This window comes from Myxine glutinosa, chromosome 10, assembly GCF_964187855.1.
Source record: "Myxine glutinosa chromosome 10, kmMyxGlut1.1, whole genome shotgun sequence".
Lineage (NCBI taxonomy): Eukaryota > Metazoa > Chordata > Myxini > Myxiniformes > Myxinidae > Myxine > Myxine glutinosa.
The window spans coordinates 49,149,203-49,166,765 of NC_136270.1; the positions used below are offsets into that span (position 1 = coordinate 49,149,203).

The following is a 17,563-nucleotide window of genomic DNA, read 5'->3' on the forward strand; positions in this document are numbered from 1 at the left end:
TTCATTACTTGTATGGGATTCTTCCAACTAATAGGATCAATGATTCACATTTTCTGAGCAAATACACATCCATGAGCATCGACCTTGATTGAAAAAGGAAATGAAAGAAAAAAAATTATTTAAAAAAACAAACAAAAAAAACCCACGAATACATCCGTTGGGCCTCCGAGGCCCAATGGCTGCATTTATGTACGATTTTTGACGCCTGCATCTAAGAGTTAATGTATTTTTTAAAAAGATAGGTGATATGGAAAGGATGTAGAAACAAATGGGATGAGCAGAGAGAAAAGGAAAAGCAAAGTTGACCATTGGGGAGAGGAGGAAAATGGCATACGTATATGGAATATATTGGATCTAAAGGGTGTCAGTAATATCATAATAATCAGTTGACTTGTCATAAATGTCGGAGCTTTCTGCCACTCCCCATAAGGTCCGTGATGGAACAGCTCGGGTCCATATCAGTCACAAGTACTGCCAAGCAGTTATGCCTCCTTAACAACCACTGTGTTGAAAATAAGATGATGATTTTACACTTATATGGGAATCAGTCTTTACAACATGTGAGATATCATGTGTGAGCCAAAATAAGAAAAAGCCAAACCAGCTGTGTCAAAAAAATAGAAATCTAGATTATATTATTCCATGAGGGTATATTGACATAGAAATAGACCTTTTATTCGAGAAAAATTTTAAAGTACAGGGAAATTGATAAATCTTCACACATTTCAAGTTATTACACTCCTACAGTACATCTTCACACTTGTCTAACCGATGTGGCAGTTCCCTGATGCCACAGAATAAGAAATCGTTGGGATTGGTGCGTGGCCATTTTCAGGAAATGTGTTTTGATGTCTCCATTATTTGTGAATGCAATGCCACCAAAATTTCCTTTGCATGGTCCAAAGTTTACAAATCTGGACTGTCTGGGCTGTCTGGGGCTTGCCCATCGCTCTCCCCTAAAGTCTACGCCAGTACTTGTCAACCGAGGTTCTTGGAAGGCTGGAACAGAGTTGAGGTCCTTTGGTGCCCACATTTCACTGACATTCTTGAGTTTGAAATGAGAATGAATTACTATTTTAACACCTCTAACAATGACATCCAATCTTCTGAAATTTCATGTTTAGTGATCCACCAATTTTCAAAAAGTTTCTGTTGAACGGGTTTAATGTTTCTATGAATGGCAGTAGTGTTCGCATCGCACATGAGAATGTTCAAGATCGCTTACCAGAGCTCATTGCATAATACAATACTTAACAAGAAAGAGCAATCAGAGATTGCAAATCCTCACCAGAATGTATTTTCAGTGGTTTTTAAGGCTTTTGTGTAAAAAAAAAAAATGGCGGCCGAACCACGTGATTGATGACGTCATCATTATTTTTTTTTCGAAACTAATTTATTCCTAGACTATGCTGAAGAAATTTCATCTTAATCGGATGAAGTTTTGTACTTGTCGAATTATGACGTCATAATAGGGGCACCTATGACATCATCATTCACATATTTTATTCCCCATGAAGAGTTCTTTACAATGAGTCATGTCTCAATTTTTTCTATTCAGCGCTTTCGGAGATATAGAGGTGCACATTTTTTCGGGTTTTCCAAGATGGCGGCCGAGCCACGTGACCGATGACGTCATAATTATCATTTAAAATTTCTACAGGTGGAGTTGCACCGATGGTGAAAATTTCCTGTCAATCGGACCAATGGTTGTAGAGAAAATCATATTTATTCTGTGCGGACAAACAAAACAAACAGACAAACCAACAGACAAACGGACTCAAATGCAATAGCCTCTCCTCAGGCGAGGGCAACTATGTGAGTATCGTCCATCACAAAATGACGCAGTGTTCTGTGAATTTCAGATGGATTGATGTTTTTCTTCACAAGGTACAAACTATACGATACAAATCTGCTCCATAGCACACAGGACTATGTTGGCCGCCATGTTGGATTTACCCAGATTGCTTTGACGAGAATTGATGTTACTTCCAGGACATGTATCGTGGGTAGACAATGTCATTATACAAACTTTCACCGATGGAGTTATGTTCGCCATTGTACAAGAAAGTCTGTGTTCACCTTGTTATTAGTCCCCTACCGGTGTACACCGGAGGGGACTATAGGTTTGCATGCCGTCCGTCAGTCCGTCAGTCCGTCAGTCCGTCAGTCCGTCAGTCTGTCAGTCCGTCCGTCCGTCAGCCAGTCCGTCACGCAAAGAACAGTTTTCCGGAATTTTTTTCTAAACTCTTAATGCTAATAATTTCAAACTTGGTACATGGTTTCCTCATGATAAGTTACAGATCAAGTTCGAACTTCACGACGTTTCGATCATTTTTGACAAAGTTATGGCACTTTGAACTTTGGGAATTCTGATAATTCTGATGCTCCTTAACTCAGTGCCATTTTAACTTTTAATTTCCTTTAAAAAAGATTTCTCTGCAATAATAAGACCGATTGAGATCAAATTTTCACCGTAGGGGGGACTCGGTCTGAAGAATATTTTAATGGTAATTATGACGTTACATGTCACGTGGTTCGCCCGCCATATTGTTTTTCGTGAAAACACGAAAACCCCTTTTCTCTGCAACGGCTGAACAGATCAAGGCCAAACTTTGCAGGCAGAATCGCATACCCATGACGAACAAACAAATCAGCGAGCATGACATCATGCGTCACATGGTTTCAGAGTTATGACGTTTTAAAGCATGAACATTTAAAACCGGGCCCCTCCCTCATTTTTGATCCAATCGAGGGGAAACTTCACAGATCTGTTCAGCATGTCAGTCTACTAAAATGTCCTTTTGGAATTTGCGATAGGGCACGTGGTTTGGCAGATATCATTAATTAAACAATTTTTTTTTTTTTTTTTAATGGATATCTCTTGAATCGCTAGTACCTCAGACCGTGAGTTGGTAATAATTTATATAATTCACACAGTGCAATACGTGCAGGCCGCTCCACGGAGCGACATTGCGGGCTTATCAACGAGGCGAGGCGTGACACACATATGTCTCAGCATACCTCAGATCAAGTTTGAAAACCAGCATCAACCGTGCATAAATTTGCATATTCGATCATTTTTGACAAAGTTATGGCACTTTGAACTTTGGTAGGGTACATGTATTGCAGCGCAATACTCAGAATGCTTGTTTATCTTCTAGTTGTATGTATATATATATATATATATATATATATATATATTGTTGCGGATATGGGATTTACATCCATCCATATCCGCTTGTAAATATTCCCCTATTTCCTCAATACTTCCCAACTATCCCCAATCCCCCATTCCCTAGTCCCATTTTCTGTAAACAACACTCTGTAGACCCGACCTTCCCCTATTTCCCCCATTAAATGTGGCATCCAGGTCCACCGCATCTCACGTAGACAACTATAGGACATCTTGCTAGTTATTCTTAGTCTATGTCAGTTAAGGACTCGTTTCCATTAATTCTGACTCTTCGTTGCACCAGAATGTGATTGTATGGCACCGTTAGGAAGTTTAGGACCTCCCAATACCTCCCCGCAGCTCTTCCTCACGGTTCAGCAACAACAACAACAACAACAACAACGGCGGCGGCGTGCGGAGTGCGCGTCCTCACTCCGGCTTGGTTGGTAGGGGGTGTTGGGAGCAACACCAGGCCTTTCCAACGAGCCGCCATTGAACATGTGCTCGACGGGGTTACCAAGTAGGGGCTCGCTGTCAGCTCCTCGTCAAGGGCGGAGCCCGGTAACCCCCGCACCCAATAGAAACGGCGGATCGGTCCCATCTGGGGCGGAGCCAACGAGCCGAGGGCGTGTGACTCCCCGCTGAGCATGCGCAGGAAGAGGGAGGTGACGTGAGATGCGCCCTGAGCTTGGAGAGAGAAGGACGCCACCTCCGAGCGCTGTGACACCTCCCCGCATCTCTGGACTGGACCGTGCTGTATCCTGTCCCTGAGCCAAGGTGCACCTTGTGCTATCGACTGCCTGTCCTTCCCTGCCATCAATCCCTGTGTAAGTCAGTCTTGTTCCGTTTGTCTGTGGTCTGTCTGGGATAGATAAGATTGTGTCTAAGTGCCTATCTCTTCTGTGTCTTTACCTCATTACCTTGTAATCTACCCCTTTTCTCCCCCACTAATTATATCCTCCTCCGGAGGTCTTGAGAACTGTACCCCTTGCGTCGTTTCATTTATCCCAGTCGTTGTGTCCTTTCCATCATTGATTTAGCGTAGCGCGACTTGGCCAACGTTCGAGTGGAATCGGGTGAGTTGGGGGTAATCGGGTAAACTGTGCGAACATGGTGGCCATTCCGCTCGGTCAAGCAACATCTTAAGCTGTGTCCATAACAATTGGTGTCGGGAAGTGGGATTGGACCCGAAGCGCGCTTCACGCGCTCGAAATTATTAACGGTGAAATTTGTTTTGTTTTAAAATAAAAACCCGAATTTTGAAAGTCGCGTTATGGCAGATCAAGACGGCTGGGTTCCGGTAGAGGAGAGTGAGGCAGGGTCGATCCAGGACCAAATTGAGGGACATGAGGAGAGCGAAGCAGTGAGGGCGGCAGGTTCGCAAAATGGCGTCCTCGCGCACGAGGTTACGGGCGCGCAAAATGGCGCCTCGCACATGGCTACGGCGGCCGCACCCGCTGCACAAGTGGGAGGGATGGCCCAAATGCAGGCCCTCATGGAGCAATTTATGGTACAAATGCAGGCGTCCCTCAACCTGCAGAAGGACGAGATGAGGGCTGATAGTGAGCGATTGGGTGAGCGATTGGAGGGCCAAATGGGGGTAATGGGGAACCGGATGGATGCTCAGGGTGAGCAATTGTGGGTAATGAGGGATGAAGCGAGGGGTACCGGTGAGGGGTTAGACAATGGGATAAAAGAGGTAAAGAATGGGTTAACGGGGGTAGAAAACAGAATGGCCGTTCAAGAGAATCAAATGGAAGGGATGAAAAAGGGGTTAGAGGGGTTAGAAAACAGTATGGAAGGCAAATTGAGGGACATGAGGGACCAAGCGGAAAGGGAAGTTAAAAAAATGGGGCAGCAGATAGAGGGGGTCAGAATGGGGGTAGAAACTAAATTGGATGCTCACAGGGAGGAAATGGAGCAGATGAGGGTGGCATCTGGGCAGGAGATGCAAGTGATGGGAGAAGAGATCAGAAGAGGTGTGAGTGAGGAGGTCGGAGGAGTGCGCGAGGAGGTGAGGCACTGTAAGGAGCGCATGGAGAAGGAGGTGAGAAAGGGGACTGTAAAATTGCAAGGTGGTATAGAGGAGTTGACGCTGGGAGTGGAACAGCTGACGGAGGGACAAAAAGAACTAACGGAGCAGGTTCAAAGGAACACTGCGGTATTAGGAGGGTTAAAAGCGACACAAAACGACCTAAAAAATGACTTGATAGCGACACAGAGGCAATGTCAGATGGTACGTGAGGTACTGACAACGAGGTTGGACGAGGTGACAGAGGTAATGGAGACGAAGGACCGGCAGGTGAGGACGCACATAGAAACGGTCAAGGTGGCCTTAGAGGACGAGCTTGAGGAGACACACCGGGAAATAAAAGAGGTGAAGCAGAAATTAGAAGAAGTGGAAGAAGGGGTAAGCGAAATTAAGAAGCGACGGAGAGGGGATAAGAAAGAGATCAAAGAAGAGGTAAAAGAATTGGTCCAAAGTCTGTGTTCGGATCGTGATGATGTGCTCATTAACCGGATGAGGGATTCGCAGGTGATGGAGGAGAAGCAAAGAGAAAGAGGACCCGGTGTAAGTGGTGATCAATATGGTCGTGCGTATGATGCGCCAGGTGATTTAATAAGCATGGGGGTCGAGATGGACCCGGGTGTTCGTGAGAGGCCGTTGGTGAAGTGTGCGACAGGTCTGGTGTGCGAAAAAGGAGGTGTGCGAGAAAGTCCGACTCTGGGGTGTGTGAGGAAAAAGTGCGCGCCGACCAGTGAGTGTGCTGTCGAGAGTGAGTCGGTCGTAGCGCGTGTGCGAGGGGGCACATGGAAGCGCGGTGTGGCGAGTGTTACGGAGGAAGTAACGAAAGAGTGTGCGCAAGAGGATGCGTGAAAAAGGTGTGTAACGGACAGGTGCATGGGGAAAGAGTGCGCTGTCAAGAGTGAAGGAGAATGCACGCCTGTGGTGAGAGTTACAGAGGATGTAACGAAAGAATGTGCGCAAGAGGATGCGCGAGAAAGGTGTGTAATGGACAGGGGCATGAGAAAAGAGTGCGCTGTCAAGAGTAAGGGTGAGTGCGCGACCGAGAGTGGAGGTGAAAGTAGTGAGAGTGACACGGAGCATGAGTTGGTTGTGACAGGTGAGAAAGGAAGCACACCTGGAATGGTAGAGCGTGTGTGGGAATGCACGCTGGAATTGGTAGTGAGGCACGTGGTTGGGTGTGCGAGTGAGAGCACACCTGTGATTGTCACAGAGGAGGTGACCGAGGAGGGGGCGTGAAGAGGTCTGTTGGTCAGGTGTGCGAGCGACGAATGTGTGCCAAGGTGTTCGGTGGTCAGGTGTGTGACCAAGTCTGTGAGTGGAATGAGTGTACCTGGGTGTGTAAGAGAAGGTGCAATGACCAAGAGCAGGGAAACGGCTGGATGTATGAGCAAGAAAGGGGTAGCGTATGCGTGTAAGCATGCAGGTGAGGCATCGACGGTAACCGGGTTAGCGGTTAGAGCGACTTATAGCCGAATCGGGCCCTCGGTGCGTGCCGCGCTTCGCGTGCCGCGAGAACCAGCGGGGATCCGAGCCACGGCGGGTTCGAAAGGACCGCCGTACGCGATCCACGCTGGGCCTCGCTTTGAACGGCCGCGTCCGTGCTCCACTAGGCGGAGCTGGCAGCCCGATAGGAAGGGTCGTCATGGCGACCACTTTTTGTTGAGGCATTCCGGCAGGTCGAGCTCGGGCCATGGGATGGCTCCGTGCCGAGATGGTGCGTGGCACCTCGGCCCGGGTAAACCTCCTTCCCTGCACCGAATGCGGGACGTATCCAGCCGCTGGCACCAAACAACCTGCATTCATGGCTTGGCTGTACGAAGCCGAGCTTTAGAAGTGAATTGGCGCACCGAGAGGCATTAGTAAGTAGACTGTAATGACGAGGATAGTGTTTTGGCCCCGAAATTAGAAAAACAAAATTTGATGATTGGCAAAGGATTGGCAGTAATGATTGGCAGATGATGGGTAGTGATTGGCAAATTTTTGATTTGTTGAAATTTGATGTGCAAAATTGGTAGTGGGAGATGCCCGATGTGGTGGGATGGCAACTCTGTCATCCCTCACAAAAGCGGGGGGCAAAGGAGCACTAGTTATGGGGTTGATGGCAGTGAAAACTAGCCCGGGTGGGTTAGGATATTGTGTGTAGGGATCTAGAAGAGATTGACATTAGGTAACGTTAAGGTTTAGTTAGTGACTGATACCTGTAGTGGGGACGCAGGTAGATTAGTATGGATGATAATGACGAGGGAGCGCAATAGTTTAAAGGGACGACTGGGAAGCGCAAGTTTCAGAGGGGAGTAGTTAGATGAGATGATGCTGTGTGAGAACTGGAAAGGTGTGTGGAGCAGTGAGGGAGTAGTGAGTGTTGTGGATCAGCGCGAATGCGCTTGGGGGAGAGAAGGGTGCAGGTGGCACCAGGTGTGAGTGCACAGGTGTGCACCAACAGGTGAATGGAATAAATGGTTGTGTGGAAGACATGGAGTGTGGAATAAGTGGAGTATTGGAATGGATGGTCGTGGAGTGAGTATGGTGGAAACGATGGAGTGGAGTGGGTGGTGCGAAGGTGTGAATGGGGGAAGAGTGGACCCCCATCACGAATACCCGGGGCGGGTAGTGTAAGTGTTAGGTAGAGGGTATAGGTAAATTGTGGTTGGATATTGGCATCTGTGGTGCGGGTGACAGAATGGTATTTGGATGGGTGCATTAGTGTTGTGGAAATGGCTGGGCGTGTAGCCTGTTAGTGTGTGTAGTTGGTTTGGGCACTCCACCACTGTGAGGATGTCGGCCAGGTGAGGCCGCAGGTGGGCTCTGGGAGCCGGTAGTTGTGGATGGGGCCCGAGGATCCGGAGGACGGACCCGGGTAGCCCAGTGCCAGAGGGCACCGAGTGGGGTGACAGAGCCAGGAGGGGCCTTCCCAAATTAGATAGGTTAGGTAAGGAGCAGGTAAGCTCGGGTGGCAACTACAGTGGTGGAGGTGTGCAGGTGGGTAGACCTGCTGGGAGAGCTACACGTGACAGCCCAGAAATTGTGCAAGGGCACCGGGAGATGAATCGGGGGAGTGAGACCCCAAATTGAGAAGCACCACAGTTTGGTCAATGGGAATTGGCTTTTAGAACCCATAGTGTAAGTTGGCCAATGGATTGGCAGGGAAAGACCCCGGGTAATGTAAAGTTGTTAAAGTCATTTAGGAAATAGTTAGGATTGATGAACCTGTCGCACCATACGCAGCCACTTACCTGAGGTGATGATGATGACTCCACACCTGTGTTTCTTTGTTTTGTGTAGCAGGAAGGGAGAATTGCTGTGTGGATTTGTGAGACGCATCACGACGTGGATAAGACATTGGGGTGATTCCATCTCTCCCTCCTTAGGAGGGACTGATGATGAATTGGTGATGGCAAATTTTGATGTTGAGTTGGAGATGGCAAATTTGATTGGTTAGGAGGGAGAGAAGACGAATTTGGTTTATGGGAGGAACGGGGAAGACAGTAGGGACGTTTGTTGATGTGTAAAGTAGATGTATATGGGTAGTGTTGTGTTTTGTGGATACAGTAAGGGGTAAGGGAGGGGCAATGTAGGTTACCTGGTGGGGGGGGGGGCGTACGGTAGGAACGTACCTGTCTTACCTGGTTCCCATGTGCCCCCAGTGTGCATTACCTAGTATTGCGTGCACTTTTGCGCCCTTACCACCTTACTCACTTGTTTTCTTTTGTCTCCCACCTCCGAGGATCTGGCTTTGGGGCAGAGAGAGAGGAGAGAGAGGTGCTGGCTCTGCAGTTGTGGGCCTGTACTTTCGCTGCTTGCTGCCTGGATCGATACACCATATGGACCGCAATTTTTGTGGCCGCCCACAATGGACCGCAGTTCTTTTGCGGGCAAGCACCACCCGTTGATGGACCTCTGGGTCAACGTGGCACCTATGCCATACAGGTGAACCACTTTTAGTTGGCCCCCTGACGGCCACAATTAAGAAATGGACGCGGTTGGCGCCTTTCTTTATTTCTAAAGAAGCCAGAAGGCCAAGTGCACTCCATGAAGGCAAGACCAGCGGCAGAACATCGGCCGGCTGCGACACCACCGGTGACCATGGACACTTGATTGTGCATTGTTACTGAACACTTTATTGGTGCACCGGATGGTGCTGACTGTACATAATGGGGTGGTGCTTTTGGTGCTTGGACGGGGTGCTCTGCACATTATTAAAGGCCGTAGGGCCACAGGGCACTCGTGGGTTGGTGTATCGATGCTGGCATGCATGCTCTCTCAATGCATAACATCTGCATGTGTTCCTCAAAGAACAGGTCCTGGATCGTAGTGTAAATATCAGTGTAGTGTTGTATAAATGATGCTCCCTACCGGCTGTATGTTTAGTTTGAGGATGCTTTCCGCGATTCGGTTATCCTGTGGGTGTGTTTCTGGTAGGAGAAGGGTGCAACGTCGCAGGGGGACATATTTACTCATTTGTGAACATCTGTAAAACTGTCGCACTCAGGGTTGAGTTAATAGTAGAGGGAACTACATCTGAGTGCCACACTAACGTAGGTAAAAATTTATCGGGTCGGGCCGCCCCGAGGTAGAGAAGGGTGCAATGTTGCGGATATGGGATTTACATCCATCCATATCCGCTTGTAAATATTCCCCTATTTCCTCAATACTTCCCAACTATCCCCAATCCCCCATTCCATAGTCCCATTTTCTGTAAACAACACTCTGTAGACCCGACCTTCCCCTATTTCCCCCATTAAATGTGGCATCCAGGTCCACCGCATCTCACGTAGACAACTATAGGACATCTTGCTAGTTATTCTTAGTCTATGTCAGTTAAGGACTCGTTTCCATTAATTCTGACTCTTCGTTGCACCAGAATGTGATTGTATGGCACCGTTAGGAAGTTTAGGACCTCCCAATACCTCCCCGCAGCTCTTCCTCACGGTTCAGCAACAACAACAACAACAACAACAACAACGACGGCGGCGCGGGGAGTGCGCGTCCTCACTCCGGCTTGGTTGGTAGGGGGTGTTGGGAGCAACACCAGGCCTTTCCAACGAGCCGCCATTGAACATGTGCTCGACGGGGTTACCAAGTAGGGGCTCGCTGTCAGCTCCTCGTCAAGGGCGGAGCCCGGTAACCCCCGCACCCAATAGAAGCGGCGGATCGGTCCCATCTGGGGCGGAGCCAACGAGCCGAGGGCGTGTGACTCCCCGCTGAGCATGCGCAGGAAGAGGGAGGTGACGTGAGATGCGCCCTGAGCTTGGAGAGAGAAGGACGCCACCTCCGAGCGCTGTGACACCTCCCCGCATCTCTGGACTGGACCGTGCTGTATCCTGTACCTGAGCCAAGGTGCACCTTGTGCTATCGACTGCCTGTCCTTCCCTGCCATCAATCCCTGTGTAAGTCAGTCTTGTTCCGTTTGTCTGTGGTCTGTCTGGGATAGATAAGATTGTGTCTAAGTGCCTATCTCTTCTGTGTCTTTACCTCATTACCTTGTAATCTACCCCTTTTCTCCCCCACTAATTATATCCTCCTCCGGAGGTCTTGAGAACTGTACCCCTTGCGTCGTTTCATTTATCCCAGTCGTTGTGTCCTTTCCATCATTGATTTAGCGTAGCGCGACTTGGCCAACGTTCGACTGGAATCGGGTGAGTTGGGGGTAATCGGGTAAACTGTGCGAACACGGCGGCCATTCCGCTCGGTCAAGCAACATCTTAAGCCGTGTCTGTAACAATATATATATATATATATATATATATATATATATATATATATATATATATATATATATATATATATATTGTTACGGACACGGTTTTTGGATGTTATTTTACCGAGCGGTGGTGTATTTAACCGCGTCCGAACAGTTACTCCCCGATTAGAACCCGATTCCAACCGAACGTTGACTAATCGCGCTACAGATATTCAATTGGGAAACCTCTAAAGCGACCGAAAGAGAAGAAGAGAGAAGAAAGACAGAGTTTGGAGGAAGAACAGATTTATTATACACACACAAGCAATATTTTAGAGCGACCAATATTATTTACAGCAATAGATGGAAAAGAGCAGTCACACAGTGCATTGTTAACTTATTCTATTTCATTTACTTAATCCCCAAGACAAACGAGTAGGACAGGACGTTCACACTCACACGGTGGATATTGCAGGCAGGTAATGGCTCGAGGAGTCGATTGCTTGAGAGGAAGGCAAGGTCGGAGGCCGCAGCACCCCTCGCGGTTTTGGCGGGAAAACCTCCGTCGCGTATCCGCGGCCGTCACGCGCTGGCTCGGCACACCTGCTCCTCTTCCTGGGGTGGAGCCGTCTCCCTCCGTTCAGCGCGTCTCTCCAACGACAGGGGGGTATTGCAGGCAGGCAGGTAGGTAGGTAGGTAGGTAGGGCTTGCGGTGGATTGCGCTCCTCTTCCAGGTCATCCCCCAGCGTATCTCTCAAGGCCTCTCTTTGGTGCAGCCTCGTTGCTCCTCTCCAGTCATCTCCAGTCATCTCTCATCTGGTAAAGCAGTCCCCTGCAGTCGCTTTTATCACCTCCAGCGAAATCAAGCCGCCGACTCCGAGGGCGCGCCTACCGGGTCACTCACCGCGGTGTTGATTGGCTGTTAGGGCTGGTTCACTCCTTGCTTCTTATGACGAGGTGGAGACACGCCTTTCTTCCCCAACCTTACCTCGTGGCCAATGGTGGTTTGAAGAAAACCAGCCAAAATGCGGAAGGCAATTGGAAGGGAGGTTTTGGGGAAATTGGAAGGGCCTACGCTTATTTTGTTTGATACAATGCAAAGTCAATCTAGTGGAAAACACATACTTAGCCTACATGGAATAAGGAAATACACTATTTAAAAGATATATCGTGACCTGCGTGTATGTTCTATGAAATTAATTAGGAGGACGGCTGCGACCATTATTTACATTACCAGGATGTTACCATACCAAAACCATACTCTTCACATCCGTTACCCTTCCTCCAAAATTGTTACACTCCTCAAAACCCGTTACACTTCTCAAAACCCGTTACACTTCTCAAAATCGTTACACTGCACCCTCCTTTCTTCAGGCACGTCCTCGGGCCTACTAGACTTAACTGAGTGTGACATGTAGGTGTAATTCCCTCTACAATTAACCTGACCCTGAGTGTGACAATTTTAAAACACAAATAAGTATGTCCCCCTATTGCATTGCATCCTGTCTAACAGACTCAAGCCCACAGCTAACCGAATTACGGAATTATTCTGAAACTATACATTTACGGTGGGGAGCATTATTTACAATGACGTGATTTCTTATTTACAACGCAACCCAGGACCTGTGTGTTTTTTTCTTTTCTTTTTAGGGAACAAGAGAAAGAAATTCCTGTCGGGAGGGAGGAGACAGCACGCATTGCATCGATGCACCAGTACCAATACCACCAAAGCACCCAAAAGCACCCAAACACCACAAAGCACCCAAAAACACCATCCGGTGCGGTTACCATGGTTCATAATAAACACAACAAAACAACTGGTGGTGGTCTTCTCCTTCTCTGCTGGGCCGATGTTCTTCCCGACGTCTTCTGGCTTCATGCGGCCTATTTGGACATACTAAAAAAAGCACAACTTGTGTCCATTTTTATTTAGGGCCTCAGGGGCCAACTAAGGGTGGTCCACCTGTTTGGCATAGGTGCCACCTTACCGAGGTCCGCAAGCAAGATTCCCTGGCCACTATGGCCGGTCTCCAACAGAGGTGCTCTGCCCCAGAACCTGGGGTCCATCAAGTGGTACTTGGCCGCCGAACAGCGGTCCATAAAGTGGTACATCAACGCAATGCGTGCTGGTTCTGGGAATCTCGGGCGCACAATGGCCACCTCACGCACGCTCCCCTCGGCACCCAATGGCGCACAGGTCATGTGGGAGACAAAAGAAAGACAATTGAGTGAGGGGTAAGGTCACAAGGGTACACGTCAAACAAGGCAATGCAAGGTGAAATGCGTACGGAGGGCGAAGTGAGAAAGCTCGTCCCTACCGTACGTCACCCCCCTGTCACCTACACTACCCTTGCTCTTACCCCATATTCACAAAATCTACCCATTTACAAATTCGTCACTACTGTCACGTCTTCCCCATATTTCCCTTATACCAAATTCGTCACCACAATCCCTCTACTTCAAAATTTGCCATCATCAATTCATCATCAATCCTCAAAAGGAGGGAGAGATGGAATTACGCACAATGTCACACCCACGTCATGATGCGTCTCACAACCCAAACATTTGCACAGTAAAAAATAATCAAACATGGCATGGTGTGGAGTACCTGTCACCTCAGGTGAGTGGATGCAGATGGTGTGAGGAGATCCTTCATCCTAACTATCCTCTAAATGATTTTAACACACTTTACACTACCCGGGGTCTTTCCCTGCCAATCCATTGGCAATCTTACTCTATGTGGTTTTAAAAACCAATTCCCATTGACCAAACTGTGGTGCTTCTCAATTTGGGGTCTCACTCCCCCGATTCATCTCCCTGTGCCCTCGCACAATTTCTGGGCTGCGACGTGTAGCTCTCCCAGCAGGTCTACCCACCTGCACACCTCCACCACTGTAGTTGCCACCCGAGCTTACCTGCTCCTCACCCTAACCTAACTAACTGGGGAAGACCCCTCTTGGATCTGTCACCCCACTGGTGCCCTCTGGCACTGGGCTACCCGGGTCCGTCCTCCGGATCCTCGGGCCCCATCCACAACAACTACTACCGGCTCCCAGAGCCCACCTGCGGCCTCACCTGGCCGACATCCTCACAGTGGTGGAGTGCCCAAACCAAATACACACACTAACAGGCTACACGCCCAGCCATTTCCACAACACTAATGCACCCATCCAAAGACCATTCTTCCACTCGCACCACAGATGCCAATATCCAACCACAATTTACCTATACCCTCTACCTAATACTTACACTACCCGCCCCGGGTATCCGTGATGGGGGTCCACTCTTCCCCCATTCACACCTTCGCACCATCCACTCCACTCCACAATTTCCACCATTCTCACTCCACGACCATCCATTTCACTACTCCATACCATTTATTCCATACAGCCACATACACCTGTTCTTCATTCACCTGTCGTTGCACACCTGTGCAATCATACCTGGTGCCACCTGCACCCTCCTTTCTTCCTGGACCATTTGGTCAACACAACACGCAATCACCACTACTCCCTCATACACTGCTCCACACACCTGTTCAGTTGCACACCTGTGCAATCACACCTGTTCCATTCTCCCACACACGGCATCATCTCAGCTAACTCCTCCCCTCTGAAACTTGCGCTTCCCAGTCGTCCCTTTAAACTATTGCGCTCCCACGTCATTATCAACCACACTAACCTACCTGCGTCCCCACTACAGGTATCAGTCACTAACTAACCTTATCGTTACCTAAGGTCATCTTCGCTAGATCCCTATCATTATCCAAGCCCTCCCTGGCTCGTTTTCACTGCCATAAACCCCATAATCTATAGCGCATTTGCCCCCACCTGTGAGGGATGGTGGATTTGCCATCCCACCACATCGGGGGTCTCTCACTACCAATTTCGCTCGTCCAAATCCAACAATTCAAAAATTTTCCATTTACTGCCAATTCTATTCACTTTTCTAAATTTCGTTTCAAATCACTACTATCACTATCACCATCACCCGTCTACTTATTACATCCTCTCGGTGCGCCAATTCACATCACCCGTCTACTTATTACATCCTCTCGGTGCGCCAATTCACATCTACAGCCCGGCTTCGTACAGCCGAGCAATGAACGCGGGTCGTTTTTTTTTTCCAGCGGCTGGATACGTCCCGCATTCGGGGCAGGGACGGAGGCTTACCCGGGCCGAGATCCCATGCACCACTTCGGCGTGGAGCCATCCAATGTCCCGATCTCGACCTGCCGGCACGTCTCAATAGAAAGTGGTCGCCATGACGACCCTTCCTATCGAGCTGCCCGCTCCGCCTTGTGGAGCCCGGACGCGGCCGCTCCACGCGAGGCCCAGCGTGGATCGCGCACGGCGGTCCTTTCGAACCCGCCGTGGCTCGGATCTCCGCTGGTTCTCGCGGCACGCGAAGCCCGGCACGCACCGAGGGCCCGATCCGGCTAAAAGTCGACCTAACCTTTAACCCGGTTACCGTCGACGCTTCACCTGCAGGCTTACATGCATACGCTACCTCTTTCTTGCTCATACATGCAGCCGTTCCCATTCTCCTCGTACCTTTTCTTTCACACCTCGGTACACTCACTCCGCTCACCGACTTGGTCACACACCTGACCACCGAACACTTTGGCACACATTCGTTGCTCGCACACCTCACCAATACACCGCTTCGCGCCCCCTCCTCGGTCACCTCCTTTGTGACAATCACAGGTGTGCTCTCACCCGCACACCCAACCACGTGTCTCACTACCAATTCCAGCGTGCATTCCCACTCACGCTCTACCATTCCAGGTGTGCATCCTTCCATCCCAGGTGTACATCCTCGCTCACCTATCACAACCAGCTCACGCTCCGTTTCACTCTCACTACTCTCACCTCCACTCTCAGTCGCGCACTCACCCTTACTCTTGACAGCATGCGCTTTCCCCATGCACCCGTCCGTTACACACCTTTCTCGCGCATCCTCCCGCGCACACTTCTTCGTTACTTCCTCCGTAACACTCACCACAGGCATGCATTCTCCCTTACTCTTGACAGCATGCGCTTTCCCCATGCACCCGTCCGTTACACACCTTTCTCGCGCGTCCTCCCGCGCACACTTTTTCGTTACTTCCTCCGTAACACTCACCACACCGCGCTTCCCTGTGCTCCCTCGCACACGCGCTTTGACCAATTCACTCTTGACGGCACACTCACTCCTCGGCGTGCACTTTTTCCTCACACACCCCATGGTCGGACATTCTCGCACACCCCTTTTTTCGCACACCTGTCCTGTCACACACCTCACCAACGGCCTTTCACGAACACCCGGATCCAAACCAATCCCCAAGCCGACTGAATCTCCCCTCACATCATGTACATTGCCACTCACCTCCGTACCTCGTCGCACCTTCTCTGCCACCTGCAAACTTTTTATTTGGTTAGTGAGCACCGCATCATGATTTGAACACAGACCTTGTACACATTCCATCACCTCCTCCCGGATTTCTCTCTTAGTTTCTGTCCGTCCCTTCTTAATTTCACTCACCTCTTCTCCCACTTCCTCTAATTTTTGTTTAACCTCTTTTATTTCCCGGTGCGTCTCCTCAAGTTCGTCCTCTAAGGCTACCGTGACCGTTTCTACGTGCGTCCTTACCTCCCGGTCCTTCGTCTCCATTGCTTCTGTCACCTCTTCCACCCTCATTGTCAGTTCCTCCCGTACCATCTGACATTGCCTCTGCGTCGCTATTAATTCGTTTTTAATTTCTTTTTGTGTCGCCTTTAACCCTCCTAGTACCGCCGTGTTCTTTTGAACCTGCTCCACTAACTTAGTTTGTCCCTCTGTCAGCTGCTCCACCTCCTCCGTCAGATCTTCTATTCCCCCTTGTAACTTAGCCGTATTATTCCTCACTTCTTTCTCTATACGCTTTTCGCCTCGCTTTACCTCCTCGCGTAGCCCCGAGACCTCCTCACTCATCCCTCTTCGTATTTCCTCCATCTGGTTCCCCATCTGTTCGATTTCCCGGGCGGATTGTTCCCCCATTTCCCGCAATTTGTCCTCCATCCTATTTTCTAACCCCATTAATTTCTTGTCTAACTCCTTAAAATTATTGTCTAACCCCTCACCGGTACCCCTCGCTTCGTCCCTCATTACCCCCATCATTCTGCTTTCCATTTTCGCACTATCAGCCCTTGCTTCGTCCCTCATTTTGTCCATAAGGGCACCGATTTGTAGCAACAAAAGGTCCGAATCCAACGGCGGCGCTGCTACTGTCGCGGGCGTGGCAAAATTTGGTGCCGCTACACCCACGTGCGCGAGGACGCCATTTTGCACGCCTGCTACTCCCTCAACCGCCTCCTCATTGCTCTCCTCCTCCCTTTCTTCCACATACATTTCCCCTGGTTCCTGGGTTACCCCTAACCCGTCTATCTCCCCCACCGACATCCGATCGCCTTGATTGTCCATGGCGCGATCTCAAAATTCGGGTTCTATAAAACAACACAATTTTGGCAGCTCGTAATTTTGACCGATTTTTTTTTTTTTTTTTTTTTTTAAAATTTGGGCCTAACAAATTTAGTCCCGGGTCCGAATCCGACTCCTCGACACCAATTGTTACGGTACTAACACAATTGGTGTCCAAAATTTGGGCTAAATAAATTTAGTCCCAGGTTCGAATCCCATCTCCTGACTACCAATTGTTACGGAC

General features: G+C 49.2%; 1 protein-coding gene across 2 annotated transcripts in view; it reads right to left on the bottom strand.

The window, feature by feature from the left end:
• Nucleotides 1-17,563, bottom strand: part of LOC137434520 (guanine nucleotide-binding protein G(olf) subunit alpha-like) — a 152,409-nt gene that overhangs the window by 98,507 nt on the left and 36,339 nt on the right. The gene's annotated exons all lie outside the window — the stretch shown is intronic.